Source organism: Lemur catta, chromosome 18 (assembly GCF_020740605.2).
Source record: "Lemur catta isolate mLemCat1 chromosome 18, mLemCat1.pri, whole genome shotgun sequence".
NCBI classification, from domain to species: domain Eukaryota; kingdom Metazoa; phylum Chordata; class Mammalia; order Primates; family Lemuridae; genus Lemur; species Lemur catta.
In genome coordinates this window covers 27,034,589-27,061,184 of record NC_059145.1, presented here as the reverse complement: position 1 = coordinate 27,061,184, position 26,596 = coordinate 27,034,589, and the positions used below count along the sequence as shown (strand labels likewise).

The 26,596-nt window shown below is 43.3% G+C and overlaps 1 protein-coding gene across 3 annotated transcripts in view; it reads right to left on the bottom strand.

The window, feature by feature from the left end:
* The window catches only part of PRICKLE2 (prickle planar cell polarity protein 2), a 353,356-nt gene that overhangs the window by 110,502 nt on the left and 216,258 nt on the right, over positions 1-26,596 (bottom strand). The window contains exon 1 of one of the 3 annotated variants that reach the window (XM_045530687.1): positions 4,022-4,092. The exons of the other annotated variants lie outside the window; for them this stretch is intronic. The gene's annotated coding sequence lies outside the window, so the exon portion shown is untranslated. Of the gene's footprint in view, positions 1-4,021; positions 4,093-26,596 lie in introns of those variants that run through there. 3 annotated transcript variants of the gene reach the window in all.

The following is a 26,596-nucleotide window of genomic DNA, read 5'->3' as shown; positions in this document are numbered from 1 at the left end:
CTCTAGTGGAAAACATGTGCTGTGTTTAGTCACAAGGAGGGTTTTAGGATTAAAAATGGCTTCTCCATGAGTTTTGTAGGACAGATGGGGAGAGGAGTTTTTAGCTGAAGGAGAACAGAGAGGCTTTTGCCTTGTGAGTTGCGACTTCACCCAAAGGGAACCTTCAGCTTTGCCCTTTCATGGTGGATTGGAGAGCGCTCTGCTATTCTCCCAGCTGCTATCCCATTCTGTCTCCCCTCCCCTGCCCTCCTCCCAACTCCTCCATCCAAACACTTTCCTTCTTTCTCTCTCTCTCCCTCCAGCCTTGCTTTTTTCTCCCTCTGCCTTATCCCCAGGGAAATAACAGAACAAGCAAGCCTGTGGTTTTCAAACTCCAAATAACAAACTGCTCAAACAATAGGCCAAAGAAAAAAGAAAAATCAAGTCTCCAAACTCAACTGGCCAAGTCCCCAGTGGAGATTTACTCCCCTGCTTGATTCAAACACACACACACACACACACACACACACACACACACACAGGCACTCACACATGGAATAGAAACCAGAACATTTCATTTAAAATGTTTACAGGCTGGGACAGAACAAAGTGGCAAGTCTCAGTCAAAAGCATCAACGCAGAAATCAGATTTTGCCAATGCCTCATCCCCATCCTTCTTAGTTTGCAAATAGCTCATGGTCACCAGCGGTTACCTGATTATAAGCACCACAAGCATGGAGGGAGTGCATGGAGAAAGGTTTCAGTGGGGACTTCAAGAACTAGAGAATGTCCTCACCCAAATGCCACCCAGAATTCCTAACTGAGGGACAGAGCCTTTGACGCATATGTTTTTGAAGAAAACAGAGAAGACCATAGCTTGGGGGTTACTGAATAAAGAGGTTTCCGCTAATGCAAGGCAGGTGGTGGAGTCAGGTGGTTAACAGTCCCCAAACTCAGAGCGTTTGGAATTGATGTGTAGTAGAAGCAGTACGACACTGGGTACCAGGGTTTGTCACCAGCTGTGTCATTGAGGGTAGGTTATTTTGCCTCTTTGGCTTTCAGTTTCTCTATCAAATGAGTATTAAAACTACTGCCCTCTGTTGTTCACTGGTTGGGATTTTTTTTTAATTTTTTAAATGTTTTTCACTCAAATAGATCCCCGCAGACACAGGTTGGGATTAAATGGGAAATATGACAGTCACTGGCACCAGAAGGAAACAAAGCCCAACATCAGGCCAGTACCAGGGATTGAGCAAACGCATCACAGCTGTTGTCTTCCCAGCGCTCCTATGCATTCAGGGGAATTTATTTCCAATATCTGTATAAGAAAACCAAAGTTCAGAGAGGTTAGGCAACCCTCCCAAGATCACACAGACAGTTAGGAGGCAGAGGAGGTGGGATAAATGGTATTTATCAAGGTATAAATATCATTCTCCACACAAACCTACTAAAGATCCGTGGCAACCAGGACTCACCAACTCCCAATTCTGAGTTTCTTGAGAGAAAAAAATTTATGCCAGACTCCCACGACTCCTTTAAATTTGTCTCTCAGACCCTGTATCAAAGTTCCATGTCACCTAAATTATTAAGAAAGATGTTGGCAGGAAAGGGAGAAACAGCTGCCCAACTGTGTGACTGAAGTGTGCTCATGGCATGAAGGAGGAAGATCACAAGTCTAGCAAAGAAGTCGTCCTGGCAGTGGACACAAAACAAAGGCAGAAAGCACTGGGTCAGGTCACAGTCGGGCAGAGGAGGCCTGTCCCCTTCCCTTAACAGCCCACCCATAACCTGAAGTCACCCAGATGGGGACAAAAATTCAGCCTTGGGACTCCTGAGGAGCCAACCGGCAGGTGAAGCACATATTCAATGGCTTTCCTGGATGGAGAAGAAAATGCTAAATGTCTGAAAAGGATGGATGGCCTCTCATACGCATAGCTGGAGCCGAAGAAAAATTCAGAAATGCGTCGATTCCAACTGGAATCCCATAGCTTTCTACATGTGACTCGTCAGCTGCCAAAACAGGATGCCGTCTTTAAAGGTGCCTGAACCCCAGCTAGTACTAAACGATTTTCATTATACCAGCCGGTCACTTTTAGTTCTGCAAAATACGCTAGTTCTGGATAATACACTTTACCCTGTCAACTCCATCCATAGGGGGGAAAGTTTGAGTGGGAATGATTTGGATACAGCAGTATTAGAGATGGCATCTTTTCTGCTAGCAAAATCTCTTTGCAGGAAAATGGATGGGAACGTATTGCCTTTTCAATAGACTGTTTTGTTTTTAGCAACAATGCTTACAATGATAATGACAAAAAGGTAACAATGACAACAACAATAATAGCTCACATTTACTGAGCATTTACTACATGATTGGCACTGTGCTAGGTGCTTTTTATATGTCATCTCATTAAATCCTTAGACCTATCACCTTGCCTATACGTTCTATTGCTCTCCCCATTTTACCAACAAAAATCATCACTCGTAGAGCCGGTTGTGAGTATCTTCAGCTCCTTCTGAATCCAGAGTCTGAGCCCTGGATACACATCCTCTCATATTGTCTAGGCTCTAAGTTCCCTTCTCATTCCTTAAGCTTCCATGAATGCATCTTCCTTCTTATATGTCTATTTTTCCCCCCACATTGCACAGGTCAATCTTGACAAACGTGCCATTTCAAACGACACTGTTTTACTCTTCCTGGCTGTCCCACGACTCTTCACAGACTGCAATGCCCGAGACGAAGCCAGTTTGTTTTAATTTTCACATTAAAAAAGAACTCCTGAGGGGAAAGAGCATTTGATGGAAAGGCAAAACCTTTACATGCACTCAAGGAGGCATTAAAATCCAAATTTCCAAAATATGGAAATTATGTCGAAGTGGTGACTTACTCTGGAGCCCTCGGGGACACTCACCCTGCCCCATCTGTGAAAGCCATCAGCAGGCAGTAAGCCTTCTGGGGAGCAGGATTAGAGCGGCCGATTCGGCCTCTAGCAAGGAGGCAGGGCTGCTTCATTTAGTTTTAAGTCTTACTGAGATGGTTTAAAACACTCTTTGCGAGGAGATGTGCAGGCAAAGCAAATCGCAGCCTTCGCGCTGCAGAGTCAGTACGCGGCAGTCTGCGTTTGCATATCCACGGCACACTGGAGCCCTCCCCTGACTGTGCTCATACATGCATTGATATTGCAAGCAGAGCTCGCTCACTGGGGAAATAATCTATGTGCCTAAGTTATACAAGAGCCACATTTGGACCGGCGGATGGCATCGCATCTGGCACGGATCACTTACCCCAGTGTGATTCGGTCCAGCCCAGATTATTTATGGCTCATAAACGTCCTGCTGGACCCCAGCATAGTCCAAGACCACATAACAAAAAATAATGGGATTAAAAAAATCTGTATTTCATCGCAAGACCTCCATGGCAGATGAGTAATGCTATGATTGGTTTTCGGGAAACCGAAAGTGAGGAGAACTAACCACTAACACTCCTCAGAGAAACCCAGTATAGAGAACAAACCAAATCGTGTGTTTCAGCCAGGCTATGCAGTCATATTCTGAAGCTCTGTCACCATTTCTAACCGGAAAGCACTGGCTGAAATTAAACCTAAATAATTCGAGAGCCATTTCTTTACTGGGAAGTCTCAGCTAGTCCTCATTCCTCACATCCCCAAATGGTGTCTGACATCATGTTCTGAAATGACTACTGGGCACGAACACCACCAGGTATTTGTTTTTTTAACTGTTTCCTCCTGTATTATTATTTTATTTTTTTTTAAAGAAAGCTGTACTTTTAGGGAGACATTGCCAGCAAGATTTAAGCATTTCTTCAGGACTCCCTATACCTGTGACATATCACTTCGCAATAGAGCATTCTAATAAGCCTAGAAAACCCAAAGGGGGCCAGAGGGCCACCAAAAATGCTACCTGGCCAAGAGAGTGGAGCCCCGACAGCCCTCCCCAGTGTAAAGGCCCTAGATCTGCCTTTCTCATCCTCCCTTGAAAACACATCGCTGTTTAATCTGTGAATTAGAGCAAATACCTTACCCACCTCCAGGGAGGATGGTCTGTCCAGTCTTGGGGGAAGCTTCTGCCAGACGGTTGGAGCTTGTCAGTTGCCCCAGTTCACTTTCTCCCTGGGTCTGACTTCTAAGGACGCAAGCAGGACCTCAGGCAGCCAAAGCATCTTCTTCTCAAACCCCCTTTCAGAAGCTGCGCCCTTCCCGAAGCCGGCAGCAGGCTCCAGCGCCAGCGGCTGCACACCCCCTCAGGGAAAACAGCACCGATCAAGCCGGATCCAGAGCCTGCTGGGGAACCCACCGAGCAGGGGAAAAAGTGAGACTTCCTCTCTTCCTCTGGATCCGCCTGAGCGCTCCGATCGCCTTCCTGAGAACCCCAGTGGCCTCTTAACTCCCCTCCTTCACGACAGTCTGAAAAAAGTCACAGACCCCAGCCTCCGCGTCACCAACTGATCCGGAGCCAAATCCGGGGCCACCAGTCTGAACCAGGAAATGTGCTGCTCGGTCAAAAAAATAATAATAACTGTCGGTGGTGCTGCCGGTGGTGCCTGGGAAGTCGCTGTTGCAGGGCTCGCATCCTCCGCATGCTAATGAAGCCGTGATGTCAGCAAGGCAGTCACGGCATCTGGACGTCCCAGCCCGCTGCCCGGCGCTGAGATTTATTTACATGTAAATTAGCCTCGCCTTCCAAATCAATAATCCCCAAGCCAGGGAGAGGGGGAAGAAGCTGTTGCTGGATGCAAAGGCCTGGCTATGTATGCAACCTCCAAATGAGTACAGAAAAAGCACATATAAGGAGAGAGGCTTTAAAGACACATGACTATTTTTTTTTTTTTTTCTTTTTAAAAGCTGTGCTCTTTTGTGCCAGGGATCAGATCTGGGCACAATTATCAACCTGAGCGCCTGTTTCAGATTATACGCTGCACCAACCTAGGAGTGGAGTCAGAGTTCTCTCTCTCTCTCTTTTTAATCAAAAGCTGTGTCAAGCCTTCAAATACCTCTACTTTGTTTTTCTTTCTTTTCTCTCTCCAACTTTCATTTCAGGGTGTCAGCTGTTTGTTGGCCTGGGACTATGTCACTGTTGAGTTTTTGTGTATCTTGCAATAAAACACAACTATTTTCCTTGCTTGGGTGGTGAATTAGTCACCCCCCACCCCCACCCCTTGGCCAACGCCAAGTGCAATGGGAGATGACAAAGCACAAACCTCTCTGGGGCATCTGAGGGCCCTTAGAACCTTAGCGAGTATTGCTTCCATCTCATTTGACAGAGTAGAAAACAGAGGCATGGTGGAGAAGGGGCTTTTCCAAGGTCACGTGGGATTTCAGCAAGGATGGGACAGAATCCACATTTCTTAGACCTCAGACTAGAGCTTTGTTGAATAACTTCCGGTCTCTAATCTCCATTTTACTATGCCACAAAGAGGCCTACCCAAGCAGTCAGGAAGAAAGAACTCTATAGAGTTGGGTGGCCCTGGGTTCAAATCCCGACCTGACTTCCTGTTAGCAATGTGACCTTGGGCAAGTCATAACTTTTGGGATCTTCAACAACTTCATCTGTATTACTCACTCATTCAATAAATTACCTACTCTATGCCATGCACCGTTCTAGGAACTGGTTATAAGCACAGCCTCTGCTTTCACGGAGCTTATGCTGTAGTGCAACAAAAGAAAGTAAAAATACTGAATAGAACTATGGTGACAATTAACACAATGTCACACGCTCAGTAAATAACAAGTATTTCTGATATTCTGAATGAAGGCAGAAAAATTCACCCAGGTGTTCTATTCACTAGGATGGTCATTGTTTCTATCCTCTGAATATTTCCATGGCCATCTTTTATTGTTTAAAATCAAATGTTTTAGACTGGGTGGTAATCCCAGCACTTTGCGGGGCTGAAACGGGAGGACTGCCATAGGCCAGGAGTTTGAGACCAGACAGGGCAACACAGAGAGACTCCCCCTTCTCTACACAAAAATTTTTAAAAACATTAGCCAGGCATGGTGGCTTATGTGTACAGTCCCAACTACTCAGAAAGCTGAGGGAGGAGGATCGCTTGAGCCCAGGAGTCTGAGGCTGCAGTGAGATATGACTGTGCCACTGTACTCCAGCCTGGGCTGACCAAGAGAGCAAGACCCTGTCTCTAAAAAAAAAAAAGTTCTGGATAATATTGCCTGTGCAGTGTCCTGGGTGGGCCAGGTGAAGGCAAGCACAAGCAATATTGTGGACTCTGTGCCTGGGATAAGAAAGCACTGTGGGCGGATGTGGAGGGTGAGGGAAGGGCTGGGAGGCTGGGAGAGAGGTGTATTTCATCATGCACATAAAGTGTCCCCAAGGACAAAGCAGCCAGCATGGCTCCTTGCCCACACTCCCCTGCCTGGAGAACCCGCTCTGATGAGCTCTGCCCTTCCAGCTGGAGTTCTTGAACCTTCAAATGAATTTCTTTGTTGAAGGTGGAGAAGTTAAATTATGTCTTTTGTTGTATATAATTATATTAATAATGCTTAATAACTTCTTTCAGAGTGCTTCTCTCTGGTTCACAGAAGACCTTTCATGGTGAAAATCAGGAGGCCTGGAATAACTTCTCACTAAAGGAAATGGAATGAATATAAGCAAATGAGAACCACTCAGCCTTTGGTCTTCATTGCACAGAACTCAGAGCGAGCCGGGAAGCAGATGGTTGCCTGAGACCTCAATATCTTTCAGAAAGTCAATTAACAAATCTAACACTTCGGGATCACCTATGTCCCCATGGAAACAGTGACATCCTGCCCCAGTATGACCATGAACAAGTCACTTCAACTTTTTATGCCCCAGTTCCTTCATCTGAAGATAGACATACTGCTCTCTGATCTACTATGATCAGCATGAGCATATAAGAATTAAGAGAAATAATTCATAAGTGATCAGCAACGAAGCAATGAAGAAGAAAGCTGGAACACAGAAGTTAAAAGAGATTTGATATATGACTACCAACTTCATAAGAGCTAACAATATAGACAGGGTCTAGAATGGATTGCCTGGGGCCAGACCCTGGCTCTGACACTTCACAGAGGACAATAACAGTGCCTACCCTCGCAGGGCTGTCGGGGGAGTCAAATGAGAATGACCGTGAAACATTTAGCACTGAGTCTAGCACACAGCAGACACTCCATAAATGTTAGCTATTGGGAGTATTAATAGAAGCAATGATACCTCCTCTGTTAACTTTGGTATGTGTTATTAATAGCTAACTGCCCCAATTAACATTCAAAAGGTGGGGAGAAAGTGAGTGAACGAAGACTGCAAAACCATCCCCACTCCTGGGGCACAACTCAAAGTTCCATCTACAGTGGGTGAACCACTGGCGTGTCCTTTTCCACATGGTACAACTCAAACATTTACCTGCCATGAAACTAGGAAAGAAAGCAGTAAAAGTGACCAAGAGGTACCAAGGGGCCCCATCTTCTGAAACTGTACACCAGGATGACACAACATTATTTCTGGAATGAATAGATGCTTCACCCATTCATTCACAAATCGCTTCACTCGTGAACTGAGCTCCTACTACTTGTCAGTCACTGTTTTAGGCCTAAGGGACATCACGGTGACCAAGACAGACATAGACCCTGCCTTAAAGGAGCTTGACAGTGAGAGCGGAAGACAGTTAAGCAAGCAATCAGAGTAGAATGTGATGTGTGTTATGATGGGAACGTGCAGAGTCCTCGAAAGTCTGACTGAGTTGAGAGGAGGACAGAGCCAAAGCACGTTGCCTGAGTCCTTCTGGCAGCCTGTGCCCTGCGAGCCCAGCTCAGTGGCAAGGAAGCTGGAGATCTAGGCATGACCCTTGCCCAGATCATTAACATAACAAAATCCACAGATTGTTAATTCCCTGTGATCATCGTTTTCATCCTGGAGATTATTCTAATCAGACTTTTTAGAAATTATGCTGTTAGATATCAGAGAAGGTAAGACAACAACTACTTTGGAAATTTCAGAGACCTGGTAAACAGAGACAAAAGCCACATGGTTTTTACAAAAACACAGTGAAATTCAACATTCATGCCAGCATCCTTCATGGGGATGGAGGCACGGAAGAACAGGCAATATATATGAGGCACTCAATCCAGTATTGATTAGGGATCTGTGAAGTGGGGGACCCTCTTGATGGGAGACAAGGATACAACTGCTGACCTTCAGAACTTTCTATTTAGGTGAGAGAACAGGTTATTTATACAAATGACCATAACTGCATACTGTATATAGGAGGAAGGATGAGGAAGACAAGACTAATTGTGCCTGAGGGGATCAGGAACCCGAAAAAGTACGATCTGAGCCAGGCCCAAGGTCAAAAACAACTTTACTGTTTGGAATCTACCAAAAACAATTTTAGAGTGGAGAAGGTCTTACTAGACATGACACAAAATCCAGAGGCCATAAATGAAAAGACTGCTAAAATTGCCAAGGTCAAATTTTAGCAGTTAGAGAGGGTGTTCCAGGCAGGAGGGAGAGCACGGATTGCGGGGAAAGTGTTAGCACAAATGCACAATGAGAAGACTGGTCTGCAAGGACACAAGGCAGCAAAGCAGCACCACCATGACACTGTCAGGTGGTGACAAAGAGGTAGCTCCATACAGGCCAGAAAATCAAATCATCTTTCCATTCTAGGCAGCATTAGGCAGGATCTTGTTAGAGGATTAGGGGGAAAGGTCAAGTGCAACTCTGCTGGTCAGGTTAGGGAAGAGCAGCGTAAGTGATGGCCAGGGCTGTGGCCTCTGAGACGAAGGGCTTTAATGAGGAAGGTTGTAATGAACAATTTTTAAACCTGCATTTCCATAGGCATCAAATTAGAAGGAGCAGATTTTAAATGAACGAAAGAGGAATTTCACTTGGACCCAAGGGGGACTTTTGAATACTGAGATGATCGAAACTGGCGTGAGTCACTCAGAGAAATGAGAGTGTTTTGGTTTTTGGAGAATTTCAAAAAGATAAAGACATCACCCCCATCCTAGCTGGTTTAGATTAGTGCCTTCTGGCCCTGCTATTGTGAAATCCTAACTACTATAAGAGATATTACCAAAGTCTCAAACCACCTACCTAATAAGGTTCATTTAAGTTGATTTTATTTTTTAAAAAATATGTGTATTTGTGTATGTGTATGGTTTTAAATAGTCCACTCAAGAGCGGTTCTCTGACATTTAGATTTCAAAATCCAGCAAAGTAAATGCAGGCGAGGAGGCTGACAAGGAATTGTCACGGAAGTTGGGTCAGACTAGGTGATGATGCAGTGACAAACAATCCCAGATGCCACTCGTTTCACACAAGAAAGGCTGCTTTCTCACTCACGCCAAGTTGGTTGGAGGCCCGGAGGCTTTCCAAGTACCTCTATTCCAAGCAGTGACTCAGGGGTCTACTCTGCTTGCTTCTTGTGCCTCTGTGATCTCAACTAATAATTTCCAAGTCACAGCAAAGGAAGAAACGGGAACTGAAGTGGCTTTTAGGTGCGTCAGCTTGGAGATGAACAGTATCTTTTGTAGTAGTCAAACTACCCCCTGTTGCAGTCCACCCAACTGCAAGGAGGCTGGGAAGTGTGTGCTCAGATAGAAGAGGGAAAACAGATAATAGGGACCTCCCAGCAATGTCTGCCACAGCTGTCCATTTTTATTTGTGCTATGTAAAGACATTAAAAAGGAAAACACAGTCTGTTAAACCCATAATGTCTTCAAGCAAAGGGATGTTTAACATCAAAAAAAGATGGTAGTCCTAAATGAATCAAAGAGATCAAAGTTGCATCTGCTATACTCCAGAAGGGAGAAAACAAAGAAAATATTCTAGATTTGTATTTAACTCTCAAGCAACAACATCCAAGCCAGGCAGCCACACAGAAAATACATGTGTGTGAAGCTTCTATAATGCAGGATGTGTGAGGCACCCACAAAGGTGGAGTTGCATTCACAAAAAGAAATACTCAGAAGAGACATTCTCAACAGTTTGTTTCTAGGCACTTTTCCAATATACTTATAATCTGCCTCCTGCAACGGGCAGGGTATTGTCGTTGAAAGAGCCCAACAAGAAGACCTGAATTTACATCTGGCTCTATTACCTCCTAGTGGCATGACCTTGGAGATGACAGCCACCTCACCTCTAAGCCTCAGTTTTGCCATATATAAAATGGACACATCTATCTATCAAAGGTTTGGGTAAGATTAGATGAGCTAAAGTATATGAAGTACTCTGTTGTAGATTACTTGGCATATAGTAGGTGTTAATATAATTTCCCATTTGGTTTTCAAAGAAGGCAGCAGGAAGGAGAGCTGCAACCATAAATGACAAAATTGCTCGTGATAAACATAAGTCCCCCCCACAGCCTTCTTTCTTGTCTATTTGTGAAGATTCCATAACATAAACACTTCTCAGACCATGGACATTTCTAAATCTTGCGAACAATAATTTGGTACACTTTAAATCCAGAGAAGGGGCCTTCCTTTTCCCCATCATCTTAGGAATCTGCCACATTTCATACATTTTAATTATTCTTGATCCCAATAATCTAACGCACAAAATTTCAACACAGCCTTTTATCCTCCTTTAATTACATTAATTAAAATGAGAGATATGGACAAGCTAGACTGTGCAAATCAAAATGAAAGACTGATGAAGATTTTGCTCCCTCCCCCAAAAAGATTAAAAATTGCATCGATGATTTCATCAGGCTTACCACTGCACATTTCCATGAAAATATCGGGAAATTGACATGATGTGCTAGCAAACGTTTTTGTCTTAGACAAAGGAAGCTGCACTTATTATGGCAGCTTTTTGGAACTACTCATGTTCATTAAACAGCTAAGTAGAAACCTGAATTGTCTTTATGTAGAGGACTGGGAGAACCACCAAAAGTTGCACAGGGATGCTTTGGTTTTCCAGTACTTCTTAAATGTAGACACTCAGGTTCCTACATGTTTCTCTTGGGAGAGAACATTGGCAAAATGAAAGATACTGTAGAAAGACTAAAAACTCTCTGCCTGGAAATTATCCTGGAAGACAAAATGTCACAGATGTACAAACTGACACATTGTTTTTCTCAAGGAATAAGAAGGGTACTATGTACCAGGTATTTTGCACACTTGACCTCATTTAGTCCTCATTATAATCCAAAAATGTATCTTTTCTTACCCTCTCTCATACAGATGATGACACTGAGGTTCAAGGAGAATAAAAGAACAGTGCAAGTGTCCAACAGCTGAGATTTGGTCCTGAGTCTTGATTACAAAACTCATATTCCTTCCTTTGATTCAGAGGATCTCAACCTCCCTCTCAAAAACCAAGTGTGACCCAATCAGGGTGTAAAGTGTTGGAAATACTTTATTATTAAAAACAGAAAAACATAGAAGCTTCCCTGGCCCACAAGATTAGATCAATTCCTTTGTACAAAGGAAAAGTACATAGTATTGCTCTCTTGGATGAGAACTCTCATTCTGACCATAATTCTACATCCTTGGTTAGTTATTACGATCCGTCCTTGGACAATGTTAACGTTTATGTGACTAACACCTCTCTAACTAGAATCTATGCCACCTGAGAGCAGGGATAATGCCTTTTTTGGCTCACCATCCTAGTCTAAGCCTTTAGTGGCTGGTGGCCGGACACCTGATGAACATTTGTTGAATGAATAAAATGTTTGAGTATGATTTTTCTTCTCTAGAAATTAGAGGGAATCCAGGATTATTCCTGTAAGAACACCTCTCTGCTCATTTTCATCTGAACATTCTTTTGTGAGTGGGGAAGGAAAAGATGGAGTTAAGATCTCCGGGACAGTTTCTTAGCTTAGCTTCCAGGATGTCACGTTCTCCTGGTTTCCCTCCTATCCTCTGGCTGCTCTGTCTCAGTCTCTTTTGCTGGCTCATCCTCATCTCCCAGAGAGTTTGACGCTGGAGAATCACAGGGCTCAGTCTAGTCCTGGGCCCTTTACTCTTTTCTGTCTGCATTCACTTCTCTGAGCTGGTCTAGGGTCTTAAATATCACTCCATGCTGATGACTCCAGGCCAGATCTTTTCCATGAACTCAAGGCTTACACATCCACCTGCCTATGTCACATCTACATTTGGATGTCTAAAATCTTCTCAGTTAACATCTGCAGTCTTCGCTGTCTCAGGTAATGGCAACTCCATCCTTCCAATGGATAAGAACAAACACCTTTGAGCCATCTTTCACAACTTTTTCCCTCTCACCCCTGACATCTAATCCAGAAGTTGGCAAACTACAACTCACAGGCCAAAGCTGGCTCACTTCATGTTTTTGCAAATACAGCTTTAGTGGAACACAGTCATGCCTGTTCATTTATGTATTGTCTGTGGTTGCCCTCATGCTACAGCAGCAGAGTTGAGTAGTTGTGACCAAGACCATATGGCCTTCAAAGTCTAATATGTTTACTATTTAGTTATTGACACTAAACATTTTATAACCCTTGACTAATTTTGTTGGCTCTACCTTCAAAATGTATGCAGAAGCCAACACTTTTCACCCACTATCACCACCCTCCATCTCTCTCCTGGATGGAGGTCCAAGCCACCACCATCTCTCTCCTAGATGGAGGTTCAAGCCACCATCAACTCTTGCCTCCTACCTAGTCTACTATTGTCCCCTTTCAGTCTATTCACAAAACTGCAGCCACAGAGATTCTCTGAAAACAAAAACATTAGAGCATGACACACTTCTGCTCCAGACTCACCAATGATGCTCATCTCAGAGTAAGGCCCTGGAGATCTAGATCTCATTACTTCTCTGACACCACCTCCTGCTACTCCTGCTACTCTCTGCCTTCCTGCTACCCAAACCAGGCACATCCCTGCCCCTTGCTCTTTGCACTTGCTCTTTCCTCTGTCAGAAATGTTTTACCTACAGAGAGTAGTGTGGCTCATTCTTTCACCTTTTCAAGTCTAATGTCAGCTCAGTGAAGTCTTCTCCTCCAATCTGAGATTGTCCCCCTTTCCACCCTCCTAATATGGCCAGTCCTTTCCTCTACTTTCTCTCCTTAGCACACTTTTTAAAAAGTTTTATTGAGATATAATTTACATACCATACAGTTCACCCACTTAAAGTATACCATTCAATAGTTCTAGTATATTCATAGGGTAGTACAACCGCTACCACGATCTAATTTTAGAACTTCCCACAACCCCAAAATAAACCATCTAATAAATAAAAAGTGGTCACTCCCCATTTGTTCCACTGTTCCAGGAGGACAAGGCAAACACTATTCTATTTTCTGTCTCTATAGATTTGCCTATTCTGGGCATTTCATATCAGTGGAATCATACAAAATGTGGCTTTTTGTGCCTGGCTTCTTTCACTTAGTATATTACTTTTGGTTCATCTATGTTGTAGCTTGTATTAGAACTTTATTCTTTTTTATTGCTGAATAGTATTCCATTGTACAGAGATATACATTTTATTCATCCATTCATCAACTGATGAACATTTGGGTTGTTTCCATTTTTTGAATATTATCAATAATGCCACTATGAACATTTATATATAAGTTTTTGTGAGGATACATGTTTTCATTGTCTTGGATATCTAACAGTGGAATTGCTGGGTCATATGATAACTGTAAGTCCCAAATACTTTTCCAAAGTGACTATACCATTTTACATTCCCACCAGTAATGTCTGAAGGTTCCCATTTATTCACATCTTCACCAAAACTTGTTATTATTTGTCCTTTGAATTATAGCCATTTTAGTGGATATGAAGTGACATCTCATGGGTTTTGATCTGGATTTGCTTAATGACTAATGATGCCAAACATCTTTTCATGTGTGTGTTTGGTCATTTGCCTACCTTCTTTGGAGAAATGTATATTCAATTTTTTTGCTCATTTTAAAATTTGGCATACATTTTTAAAATTATTAATATTGAGTTGTAAGAGTTACTTATATATTCTAGAAACAAGTCTCTTACCAGATATATGGTTTATAAATGTTTTCTCCCATCCTGTAAGTTGTATTCACTTCTTGATAGTGTCCTTTGAAACAGAAAACTTTTTAATTTTGATGAAGTTCATTTACCTATTTTTCCTTTTTCCTTGTGCTTCAGTTCTGCTTTTTAAGAACATTCATCTAGGTCTCCACCAGAACTGCAAACTCATCTGTGAATCCTACTGGGGTTCCCTTGTATGTGATAAGTTGTTTTCTCTTGCTCTTTTCAAGATTTTCTCTTTCAACATTTTAATCATGATGTGGTTGAACGTGAAGCTCTTTGAGTTTACCTATGTGGAGTGCTTCAGCTTCTTGGATGTGTAGACTAATATTTTTCATCAGATTTCGGAAGTCTTCTACCACTATTTCTTCAAATATTTTTTTCAGCTCCTTTTTTCTCTCTGTTCTTGCTGATCCCAGTATGCATGTGTTGGTGTGCTTATTAGCATCCTGCATTTCCCAGAGGCTCTGTTCAATTTTCCTCACTCTTTTCTCTCTGTTCTTCAGACTGCATAATTTTTAACCAACCAGCCTTCAAATTTGCTAGTTCTGTCTTCTGCCAGATTTAATCTACTGTTGAATCCTCTAGTGAATTTTTCATTTCAGTTTTACTTTTCAACTCCAAAATTTACATTTTTATAATTCTTTTCTAACAATTTCCTTTCATTGGTATTCTCTACTTGATGAGACACTGTCATCATGTCTTCCTTTAACTCTTTAGACGTGGTTTCCTGTAGATCTGTGAACATATTTATAATAGCTACATTGAAGTCTCTGCTAAGTCTGACAGTTGGGCCCCCTCAAACCCAGTTACCTCCCCCCAACTCCCGCTGAGCCCCGTGTATGGGTCACACTTTTCTGTTTCTTTGTATGTCTCAAAAATTTTTTCGAAATGCTTGAATTTTCTTTGCCACATATCATATAGAGACTTAGTTTTACCTTGCAAAGAAATATTGAAGTCATTTTAATTTGACATGATATCACACAGAAATGCTGCGTTCCTATAGAAACCTTCTTTCAGTAAGTCACACTGCTGATTCTGTTCTTCATAAAATTTAACTATCTGTTCTCACAGAGATAAAATTTTGACTAACACCTGTCCCTTCGATAGCCAATGCACTTTAGAATGACATGGCAAATCCACACTGAATATATCATCATTCAACTTGAGCATGTTACGAAACTGATGATTCTGTGTTGCATTTGCATGAATGTAGTTAATAATACTTATAACTTGTTGCAAAGTGTCACTTAAAATAGTAGCTTTAGCCCAGAGATTTTGCTAATGTAAGATACAGTGAAAAGAAATGAGAGCATCTGGATCTGTTAATACTTTTTTTTAATCTATGCAGTAAACCCTTCATGTTTTCCTGTCCAAAAAGAAAAGAAAAACAAAAATGGGCATTTTAGATACTATATTATAGCAATTCTGGATATGGCCTTTCCTTCTCCCCAACCCCCACCTCCCAGCTTCTTGTTGTTTGTCTCTTTATTTGTTTAATGACTGGGTAGGCAAGTTGAGGGAAATCTATTTCCCCTGCAGTGTGCAGCCTCTGCTGCTGCTCCTCAGAGGGCATGAACACAGTCTCCCTGAGCAACTGGGCTGGTCTATATCTATTAGTATCACACCCAGCTGTTCCTCCACTAATGCCAGCTGATTATTCTATTGTTTTGACAATACCCTTTGGCAAAAATTGCTCCACAGTCTGATCTGATGAAAGCAGGGCTTCTTTGCAAGGGCAGGGTGTTTCCAGTCTTTGAGGCTGTCCCTCCCAGGGTGAAACCACAGCCCTGGACTAGGAGCTAGGTGGAGAAAGAGCCCAGCCTTCTTGGCTGCACACTCCCAGAGTAGAGTTTCCATCACAGTGTTGTTGGGGGCGGGTGGAAGTGGAAGGTGGCTCAAATGCCACAGACTCTCACTGTTCTTACCAAGATTTAGATTTTTCTTAACTAAATGTTTCTCCATTTTGTGCATGCCCTTGGGACAATTTGCAGAAGCCTTAAATGGTTGCTTATTTTTTAAAATAGTTTTCAGCAAATGACTGTTTTGCTGATTAAGGTGTCTACCATGCTCCTTGCACTGCCATTTTGGAAGGTGATGCCCAACACTTAGCATCCTTAAACCACTATATGCTTTACTTGTCATACTGCTTTATGGTCTCATTGTGAAGCCAGGATATTTGTCAGTGTTACTCAGCTCTAGAGCCCAGAAAAAGGCCTGGCACACAGTAGGTGCTCAATAAATATAAGTTGAATGAATAAATGAAGAAGTGTCCATGACCCCATAGCCTAGAGCCTATGTATGCCACGGTTGGCCATGAACTGCCACAGCTGATATTCTCTTCATATTTATGACAACTCTGAATAACTTCAACCCTTTATTTCCACTTAACATTTGTTTGCAGTTTCCTCAAAAGCTGATCACAGTGCAGGGAAACTGTCACACCTGTGAATGTCATCAGGGAATGGATGGAGAAAAAAGAATGAGAAGTATAGCTGTGGCATATATATCCTTCAACCTGCTGTACCGGATTCTGCCTCTGTTCCTTTTCATCTTAAATATTCCTTAACACCTATAAATAGCTTGCTATAAAGGGCATGTAATTTATCTTTCTTTGAAAGACAGTCCTGCTATGATGGAACTAGCCCTAGTATTAGAATTAAGAAGCCTGTATTTTGATCCTGGGCTATGTATGGCTCTTGCTGTCTGTGTGATGCTGGACAAGTTACTTAAACTCTCTGCTCTTCAAAAGCCTCCTCTGAAAAATGTGAATAATGCTGATAAACGTAATACCTTCATAAGCACTTTGTACAGTGTTGGACACACTCTACACTAGGATGCTCAGGAAGTGTAAGGCACTATTATTTTCTGCAAAACAGTAATAATCACAGACCTGCCTACCCATCAGGCTGGAGTGATCTCTGCATCTAATGAGAGAGTGGCCACAAGGTAGATTTCTGTGTGACGTATTGTGCAAAAGTCACCTTCTTAAACTGCAGAACTAAGTCCTTCTGCCCTGTTGGGCTAAGAAAAAGCCTCCTCCCTGTTTATTTCTTTTCTGGTTCATTGTTCTCCTCCTCCAAGTTTGTGTTCCCACTTTTCAACCCCTAGGCTAAATCCCACCCTGCAGGAGCTGGCTGGGAATTCTGCCTGAAGACAGCCATTTTTCCTCAGGGCAGGAAGCTCTTGGATAAGGCCATCATTTTGAAAATGACCTCCCAGCCACCATCTTGATCAGCAGAGCACCAGGCCAAAGCAGGGCCCAAACTATGAAAAGCAGGGATCAGAATTCCCAACAGCTGAAATAAGCAGTAGGAGAGGTTTAATTATGCACCACGACATGCCTCCCCTTAGAGAAGTTGGTAGTATTAGGACTGACATATAGGAGTCTGAACCAGCGAGACAGCCAGTGTCCCGACTGCCAGGGACCGCTGGATAACAGGCACCGTGTCACACAGGAGGGGGGCTGAGGGCAAATCCTGACTTGGCCCGTTCTCATGAGCTGTGTGAATTGGGACAAATCACTTGCCTTCTCTGAGCCTCATCTAACAGTCTCTGCCACGTGGATTTTCTAGATTACACGAGATAATGCAGGTGAAGTTGCCAAGCACACAGCAGGTGCTTAATAAATGTTTATTGAGTCTGAGTGCAAACACATCATCCATCTGTATAGTAAGTGCATCTGAAGCCCTCAGACCGGAGAGGCCGTCAGCACAGTCCGATCAGTCCACCCAACGCTGGGGTGGGCGCGGTCGCCCACACTGGGGCAGTTTTCAGGCTGCCTGTTTATGCTTCCTGCACGGCACAGCAAGCAGGAACCCCGCTGGTGCAGCCTCAGGGGCACCGGGGGACAGGCCTGGATGGATGTCAGAGCAGGCTGCCGCGGTGAATTATTTAGCACCCTCCTCTGAGGGGGCCAGGCACGCACCCCGCAGCCGGCTCCACACACAGCGAGGGAGCAGCCTCTGACTCATGTCTCGGGAGCCACATTCCTCTTCCCTTAAATGGCACATGCTGGGGGGGGTCCGGGGGGCTGGCAGATTCTTCTCTGCTCATCTCATCACAGCTGAGGCGGCTGGGGAAGGAAGGGCTGTTAGGAGCCCGGCCAAAAAGAAGACACACAGAGGGGGTTCAGCTAGCTGGGAAGAGGGGCGGCATATACTGGCAACGAGCAACACCAGGAAGGAAAGACGGTTACGGTTCGCCAGGGGCTGAGACAGCTGCCCAGGGAAAACAGGGAGGCTGCCTGGATGGATCCTCTGGCCGAGCCAAATCCCAGCCACCACGTGCTACCCACAGACACTCCGAAGGCCCATAGTCCTTTGGGACGTCTAACTAAGGTGACTGCTATCGGGAGCTCCCAGCCACAGGGGCATCGGAGGAGAGAAGATTTGTCAGCCAGAGTTGTAAGTGACATTTATGCACACACGACACCTACCTCAACCCTCACAACAATGCTTCAAGGTTATACCCACAGTCCTTTGTCACAGACAAGGAAACTGAAGCTCAAAGAAATCAAAATAACTACTAAGTACCAGCACCCATCTAACTAACTGAACCTATTTCCTTTTTCTTCTCTTTATTGGTGTTCTTAAAATTTCCATTTAGCTGTTCTTCCCATTCTATCCTAGGTTTAGGTCAATCTTGATTTATATAAGGGACACTTGGGTTTGGCCAGTTAGGTGACGGAGGCCATCATACCGCCAAGAGATTGACCAGGCCAAGAAAACAGTCGGGAGAACAGGGTGCTCCAGGACTAAGCGTCAGGTGTCTTGCGCCTGTCAGTGAATGAAGGATGCACCAGCAGTCGCTCCTGTGCGTGGCAACACTGATCATGGGATATGCTGAATATTTCATATACGGCTAGAGCTCCCAGCACGCTAAATGGAGCTGGACCTGAATGGGACCCAAGGGATACTCTTCAAATTGAGGAAATACAGGAATTCTTTAGGACTCTGGGGACCCATAGAATTCTTTGCTGAAAGTCCCCGTGTGGGCTGTGAAATGCCTCATTGAGTGGGTCCCAGGGGTTCTATAGAATTAATTCCTCTCTTTTGGGCAATGTAGCTACTTGCTTGACAGGTCCGATGCTGTGAGATCCCCCCAACAGCAAGGGGTGTGTGAGCCAGTGGTTCTCCAAGCGTGACCCTGCACTGCAGCCTCAGCAGCACCCGGAAACGTGAGGGTGTGAATCTGGGACTCTGGGGGTGGAGTCTGGCCATCGGAGCTTTCTCGAGCCCTCCAGGGGACTCCGCGTGCATGTTTCAGTTTAAGAACCAATGGCCTAAGTAATCCCCAATAACTGCTGTTGAAGGCCAAAAAGAGGAAGGGGTGGGCCATGGGATGAGGGTGGAGGAGCCTCTGAGGGGCCCAGGATGGCCAGTCAGCGGCCCGGAGCTGGAATCTGGGCCACGAGTGATTAAGGCTACACTTGAGCTTGAGAAACTTTGTAAAAGGCAAATAGTATATATGTCAGGCTCTGAAGGCCGTACAGTCCCTGTCACAACTACTCAGCTCTGCTGTTAGGGTGTAAAAGTCCTCACAGACAGCATGTAAACAAGTGGGTGTGGCTATATTCCAATAAAACTGTATTGATCAATACAGGCACTGGGATGAATGTGGCCTGCAGGTTGCAGTTTGCTGACTCTATGTCTATATAACAGCTTCTCGTAAAACAAGACCACCAACATGGTATCTGACTACACTGAGTTCCAGCTCCCAAGAGGCAGCCATCAGCCGGAGCTGACTGGTGCAGCCCGCTTCTAGCTGGGGACACACTCCCGTGTTCCAGTCCTCACTTCTTCCCTCCTAAACACCAGGGCAGAGAGTCAGTTCACATTTATGACCCTGCTCATTTTTCTTATTTATCTACTTATATTGACATCAATGTATGTGCATGCACATGTGTATATATGTACATGAACATGTACATGTATTCATGTGTGTACATGTGCCTGTATATATATTTTACACCCACCAGCTCTCAGTACTCTGTATTTTGTGGATTCCCTCCTCCCACCTCAATTTTCTCTAAAGCACCTTAATACCACCATAGGATGATGCCTAGTCTAGAATTCAGGGGTGAGGCCCCCAGCCCTTGATCTGTCCTTGACTTTGTAACTTGAGCAAGACCTTGACCCTCTTAGAGGCTGTTTCCTCTTGTGCCCAACTGCAGAAATCATCCCTTTCTTGCCTCCTTCACAGGCTTGCTGTGAGAGAGAGAGCCAGAAGGACTATCCGGGAAAGAAACACACAAAAGGCCTCATTGTCAGCAGCGCAATTATGCCTTCAGCACTGGCCACACATAAAAGGTTTTGTTTTTTGTTCTTCTCCTACACCAGGTATCTAAACATTGCCTTCAGTCAAAGTGGGTAATAGTCCCCTACATCAGCCCTCCCATTTCCCACCTCACACCCTACGCAAGGGAGACCCTGGAGAGAAAGCCCTCCACGTACGTTGTCGTGCTCAGATTAGCTGAAGGGTTCTTAGGGGAAGCTCAGGATGCCAGGTGTCCCTTCTAATCATCTCTCTTTTCTGCAAGCAGCTTAAGGGATCAGAGGTCTTATTTGGAGCCCTCCACCTTCATTGAGTTTTCTTTCTACTTCCCAACCCCACGCTAACCCATATAAATAAATAATGTGCGTATAACAATAATGATCTTTTCTTAAAGAAGGAAAAGGGCATATTCAATGTCACCTCCTTAGCAGTCCAGCTGGAGCCTTGCATTTTGACTTACGTCGCATGAACTACAGGCAGCATATCCAACTGCACATTTTCCTTAGGAGTCTTTCCATGAAGGAAATTCCTCCACCTAACCACTCCTCTACCCCCTTTCTTCAACTTACACCCTCTTTCCCACCCTGTCTACTCCAGAAAAGGTCTTTTAAAAGAAAATACATAAATCTTCCGCTTATCTGGGTGGCATGCTCCACAAAGGATCACAATGATTCTTTGATTGGTTACACAAGTTAACTTTCCATTTACATTCTAGAGCAACAATTTATTCTACAATAAAACTAGCCAACCCTGAGAGTCCACTTCAGTGGATGTCTTGGCCAGGGGCCAAGATTCCTGGATTCTTTTGCTTCTACCACCCCTCGTCCTGCCCCTCCTCCAGCACTTGCATTGGGCGGTCACTGCTGTACTGCTGCTTCTCTCTGGGTACACTTCACCCACTCCAGCTCTTGCGTATTTAAGACTGTGTGTTTACGACACTGAGCATCAGTCTGAGAACGACAGTCTGTGGCCCCTGCCAGCATTGCCAGTAGAGCCAAGAGCACACCTGGCCATCTGTTTAAGAGGAGCACAGTCTGACTGAGATATTTATAACAGGAAAGAGAGGCACTGACAAGAGAAGGCAGTAATGATTAAGTGAACACTTACTATGTCCCAGCCATCCCACTATGGGGAATGATGATTTCCATCTGAGGGACAAGAAACAAGAGGCTTAGAGTTTAAATTATGGCCCCAAAGAGAAACAGAAAGTGCTAGAACAGGGATTTAAACTTAGGTCTGTCTTGTACCAAAGCCTGTGGCTCTTAGTTGCAGTGATGTACTGAGAGGGTTGAATTGTGATGTGCATGTGTGTAAAACTCTAAAAAGAGGGATGTCATTCCCTTAAAGACAACCTCTTTTGTGTGTGTGTGTGTGTGTGGACAGTGGTAAACAGGGAGTTTCAATGATCTACTCATTTCTAGGCTGGACCTAGAGCTCTGTTTCTGGACCTTGGCACTATGGACAATTCCTTTGTTGCTGGGGTCTGTGCCAAGTATTGTACGGTGTCAGCAACATCCATGGCCTATACCCACCAGAAGCCACTAGCAACCCTCTCCCAAACTGTGAAAACCAAAACTATCTCTAGAAACTGCCAAGTGTCCCTTGGGGGACAAAATGGTCCCCATTGGAAACCTTTGCTCTAAAATGAGTTTAGAAATCCTACCTTACGACAAGCCTCTTCGGGGGTCATATAAGGTAGAGGATGAGAGTACAGATTCTGGAATCAATCATACCTGAGTAGAAACCTCAGCTCTGTCACCTACTAGCTGTGTGAATTATTCACCCTCTTTGAGCCTTTCCGTGTAAAATGAGGATAGATAATACTATTCTGAGGATTAAAGGAGATAATGCAGATGAAGCCCTTAGCAGAGTTCCTGACACACAGTAATAGCGCAGTCATAATGTCAGTTATTATTATTAAGAAAAACAGATGTTAGAAGGTGTCAGATTTAATCACCTCATCTGAGAGATGAGTAAATTGAGGCTCAGAAAGAGGAGGTATTAATTTTGATGAGAACCCAGTCTACTTCTCCAAGAAATACACACAGTTGGCCACTCGGCTCAATGCCCTTTATCATTTCCCGCCATAAAACTGTATCTTTGAGCCTCCTAGGATGTTCTTTATACACCACCCATGTTCTTTCATCTCAAGACTGTCAGTATCCCAACTCCTGGCAGCCAAATTATGGAATGGGAAAAACTGTGCCTTCTAGGGAAGACCTATCACCCATGTGATGTGGTAATGAATCAAAAACCAGAAGGAAAAAAAAAGCCCACCAAAAACTAACAGGAAGAATAGAGGTGTTAACTTGCATGGAATCACAGCAGTGGCTCGGGCAACCCTTACAGCATTTGGGGAGTTACAGTATTTTGGCCTTGATATTCCTCCGAAATCAACCACAGTCCTGGGACGCCTCGTGTTGTCTGATTTTGCTCAGTGAAAATGCTTGTGCCGCCACCAGTAACCAAGGCTGGACACCCTGGGATCTCAGTTCAAATGGGAAAACACCATCTCGATATGCTCCAACTTGTATACTGACTTGTGCCTTGCCATTTTCAGGGAAGCTATGAGGTGAGCCGGCTGGCAGGAGGAGTCACACAGTAACTGATGCAATAATTAGTCTCTCACTTGAAAATGTCAGGGATAATTACCAAGTCATATTTAGAAGGGAGCTCTCCCTGGCCAGGGCTGGCATTCAATTACCCTGGATTTAGTGGATGTGTTGGACAATTTGATGTTGGTCAGTAGGTGGTGAAGATAAAAGGAAAAATGGTGATAAACCTAGAGGAGAAAAAGTGAATAGTGTGTGTGTGTGTGTGTGTGTGTGTGTGTATAAGACAGAGAGCAAGAGTGAGAACGAGAGACAGAGAGAGAGAATGAATGAGAGTGGGTATATTCATATGAAAACCACACCTTAGCACAATCTAGGCTTCATCAAGATACAAGAGGAATATAGCACAGTTCTTGAATCAAGTGGCTCATAGCTCAAAATATATATATATATAATTTCATATATAATACATGAATATGATTGTATTACGGTTGTGGGTGGACCAAAGCCTCTCAACCACTATGTCACAGCACACAAGAATGTACTCTGAATCGTTCAAAATCGGACTGCCAAATTTTGATCCATGTGTATAAATTATGTTTCCGATCATAGCTATATACTATAACATTGATATCCAGCCCAAAGAATGTGGAATTAAGTTATTTAGCCACTTGGTGTCAATGGGGTGAATTATTAACAGTAAGAGGTAAAAAGCATAGGATAATTTCAAGCCAATTTTCCTAAGAGGAAAACTGTGTGTTCACTGGATAGATAATGTTGGAATTTTTTTTCCAATTTTCCAGAGCTTGCTTTAAAAAGAAAAAATAAAGTTCATCTCCAATCCCTTAAAATGTCCTGCCAAAAATTCCGTTTCACAACAAAAAGGGTTAGATGGGTAGATGAGGAAAGACGGGAAAGTTGTCTCTGGGGGTATACCGGGTTTCTCCAGCAGGGAAAAGTGGGAAATACTGGAGTATAAGTCTTTTTTGTAGTCAAGGCTAGCTCAAGGCTAGCAGTCCTCACCTCCTAGCGACATCTTTCTAGTTTTAGACAGAGCATTCAGAGTACTCAGAACCCCGTGTTCTACACGAAGATTGCTGCCTGCGTGTAGAATCAGAGTCCATCCTCATAACAACAGAAGATCTTAAAGGGAAATGAGAACCTTCAAGAGGTGATGTGTGTTCAGACAGATTTTGGGGAGGTTGCACTGAGCAATTGCAGGGCTTTCAATGTGGCACTATAACTATTCCTATCTAGGGCAATTCAGAGGCTTGGGGGAGATTCCTCTTTTGGTACCAATGGATGATTTTTGAGAAAGTTTTCAGTTCCGTGTGGACTGGCAGCTAAGCACTGTCTAGATGACGATTCAGAGTTTAAAATCCACATTTGGCTTCAGAGCTTTTAGGTTTAAAAGAAGCCAGGCATGAAAGGCCCAGGTATCTAGATAACCAATAACCGTGTGCTCTCCATTTGCCAATAACCCAGTTATTTACTGAAAGATGGAGTTCTCTCTTACTAAATAATAGTTCACTGAGACTTTTCCTGTTGGTTTGGGCTCTCCTAAATATGACTAAAAACCAAAATTCCTCCTGTGTACACCCCTTTTCCTTAGAAAACCTCATTGCTATAGTTACCATTTCAAACTTTATCTGAGGAATCTTGATGATGCTATTAAAAACAGAGCTCTGGAGTTGGAAAAAACTTTAGTGATCTTCTCAGATAACCCTGACCCATCCCACAGCCTCCACACCCCCCCAAACCCTTTAACATAAGAATGAAATTCTCTTTTCTTTCTTTTTGAACTTCCTGTTTCTCTACTTGATAATGCCTGTGGTCTGGGTCCAGTTAGATCGGGAGTTCTAAAATTTTACTGTGCAACAGAATCATCTGGAAGAGACTGCTTGGCCTAGTCCCAGAGCTTCTGCTTTTCAGTGGGTCTGAGAATTTGTTATTTCTAACGAATCTCCAGGTGATGCTGCTGAACTGGGGGTTGCACTTTGAGGACAAATAAATTAGATGCTTAAGCATGAGAGGTTAAGACACTCTTAGAGAGTTTGGTCTAGTTCACAGTCAAAGCTTTTACTTTCCAATGCTCCCCCTCTGCCTTCATTCCAACAAAGTTCCTGGTAGAAAGCACCCTCAGCAAATTCTCTGCTCCCCCGGACTACTGCCCTCCAATACAGTGAGCAATCCCAGAGGAGGGGGCATGATCTAGCCACATTCATTGATTCCAGGGCTTATCAATACTTATTCACAGGAAGCTCCAAAACACAGCCTTCATGGTTCAATTCAAAGTCCCTTTTGTAAAAGTCACGTATTTGGGATGAAATAGTTGAGCATCTCATTTTGTCAGATGAAAATCCTGAAACCAAAACAGGTTGTGTGACTTGTCTAAAGCCACAATGCTGGCAGCAACTGGCAGAGCTGCATGTAGAGTCTAGGCTTCTTGACTGGTCAGCTTCTAGATTAGAGTCCTTCTCTAGCAGGCCAGGCTCCCAGATCAGATGATACATTTTAATGATTTATATCATTCTTTTTCCTCATTTGAACAGAAACTTCCTAAAATATCATTTGATAATTGCACCTATTACTATGCATGCATTTTAATGTGCACAAAAGATACAAGTGAGGTGTTTTTTTTTTTTTAAGCAGCACCATCCTATTTATATTACCTTTCCATGTATTTATAGGCTACAGATTACATTTAAGAATTCTGATCTTAAAAGAGTAACTAACATTCTAAAATGACTATTATTCTCAGGGGATAAAGACATTTTATTTTGCAATCTTTTTGTCTTGCATCATACATAACCTCCTGTATCTTACTGAATCAGGCTTTAATTGTAGGTGGATTCTTTTGAATCCATTGTTTAGCTATGCAAAATTGTGCAGCAATTAGGAGCAAGGCAAAAAGTTCCTTCCTTTTACTTCATAAGACATTATTTCAAAAGAGGGAGTACAAAGACCAATACTGTAGGTCATCACTTAAATAACCTAATAACCTGGGCTATAACCATGATATATGAGAAAATTAAATCCCTCATGCCTGAAGTTTCTTTACCAATGCACTGAGATATAAAGACTTCACATGAAATAGGCTTTCTGATGCAGGATACCACAGGGCTGACAACTTCAATTGATTCTTAATAAAGAAAATTAATTTAATTAGGAATTACAGCATGAAATTTCATTTTTTAATAGGCCTCAAACACAAGTGGCCATATAAAGTCATTTAGAGATCAAAGTGACTTTGAGTCTAGAATGGTTTTAACCAGCTTGTCACCAACTACGAAATCAGCCATTCATTCCTTTGATGGGTGAGAAAACTGACATTTTTCCCATACTAGGCACATCCCAATCTGTAAAACTTTAAAACCCAGCCATCCTCTATGAAACTTATATAACCAAAACTTTACTCGCTGAAAATTTTTGCAGTAGAAAGTTGAACACATAAGGTCTCTTTTTTAAAAAAGGCAGCCCACCATCTCACCAGATGAAAATTAAAATGCACATTAGTAATAATTCACTTAACAGCAGTTAATTTTTGTGAGTCATTCCCACTAACTTCTTGTTAATGATCTGTCTTGGCAGAAAACGGTTTCATCTAACTCCTCTTCAATCCTCCTTATTCATTTCAAGGAAAGCATTTAATAATGGGCAAATGGCAAATAATTAGGCAAAAAACAAAAACTTGCCAGTCAATTCCAAAGGGAAATTTCCTCCCTTCCCCAATAAGTTTCCCATCAGAAAGGATCAGGGAATTAATTAATGTGCAACAGGCTTGTGGATGCCGGGAGGCCCATACATTCAGTAAGTTGCAGGTTA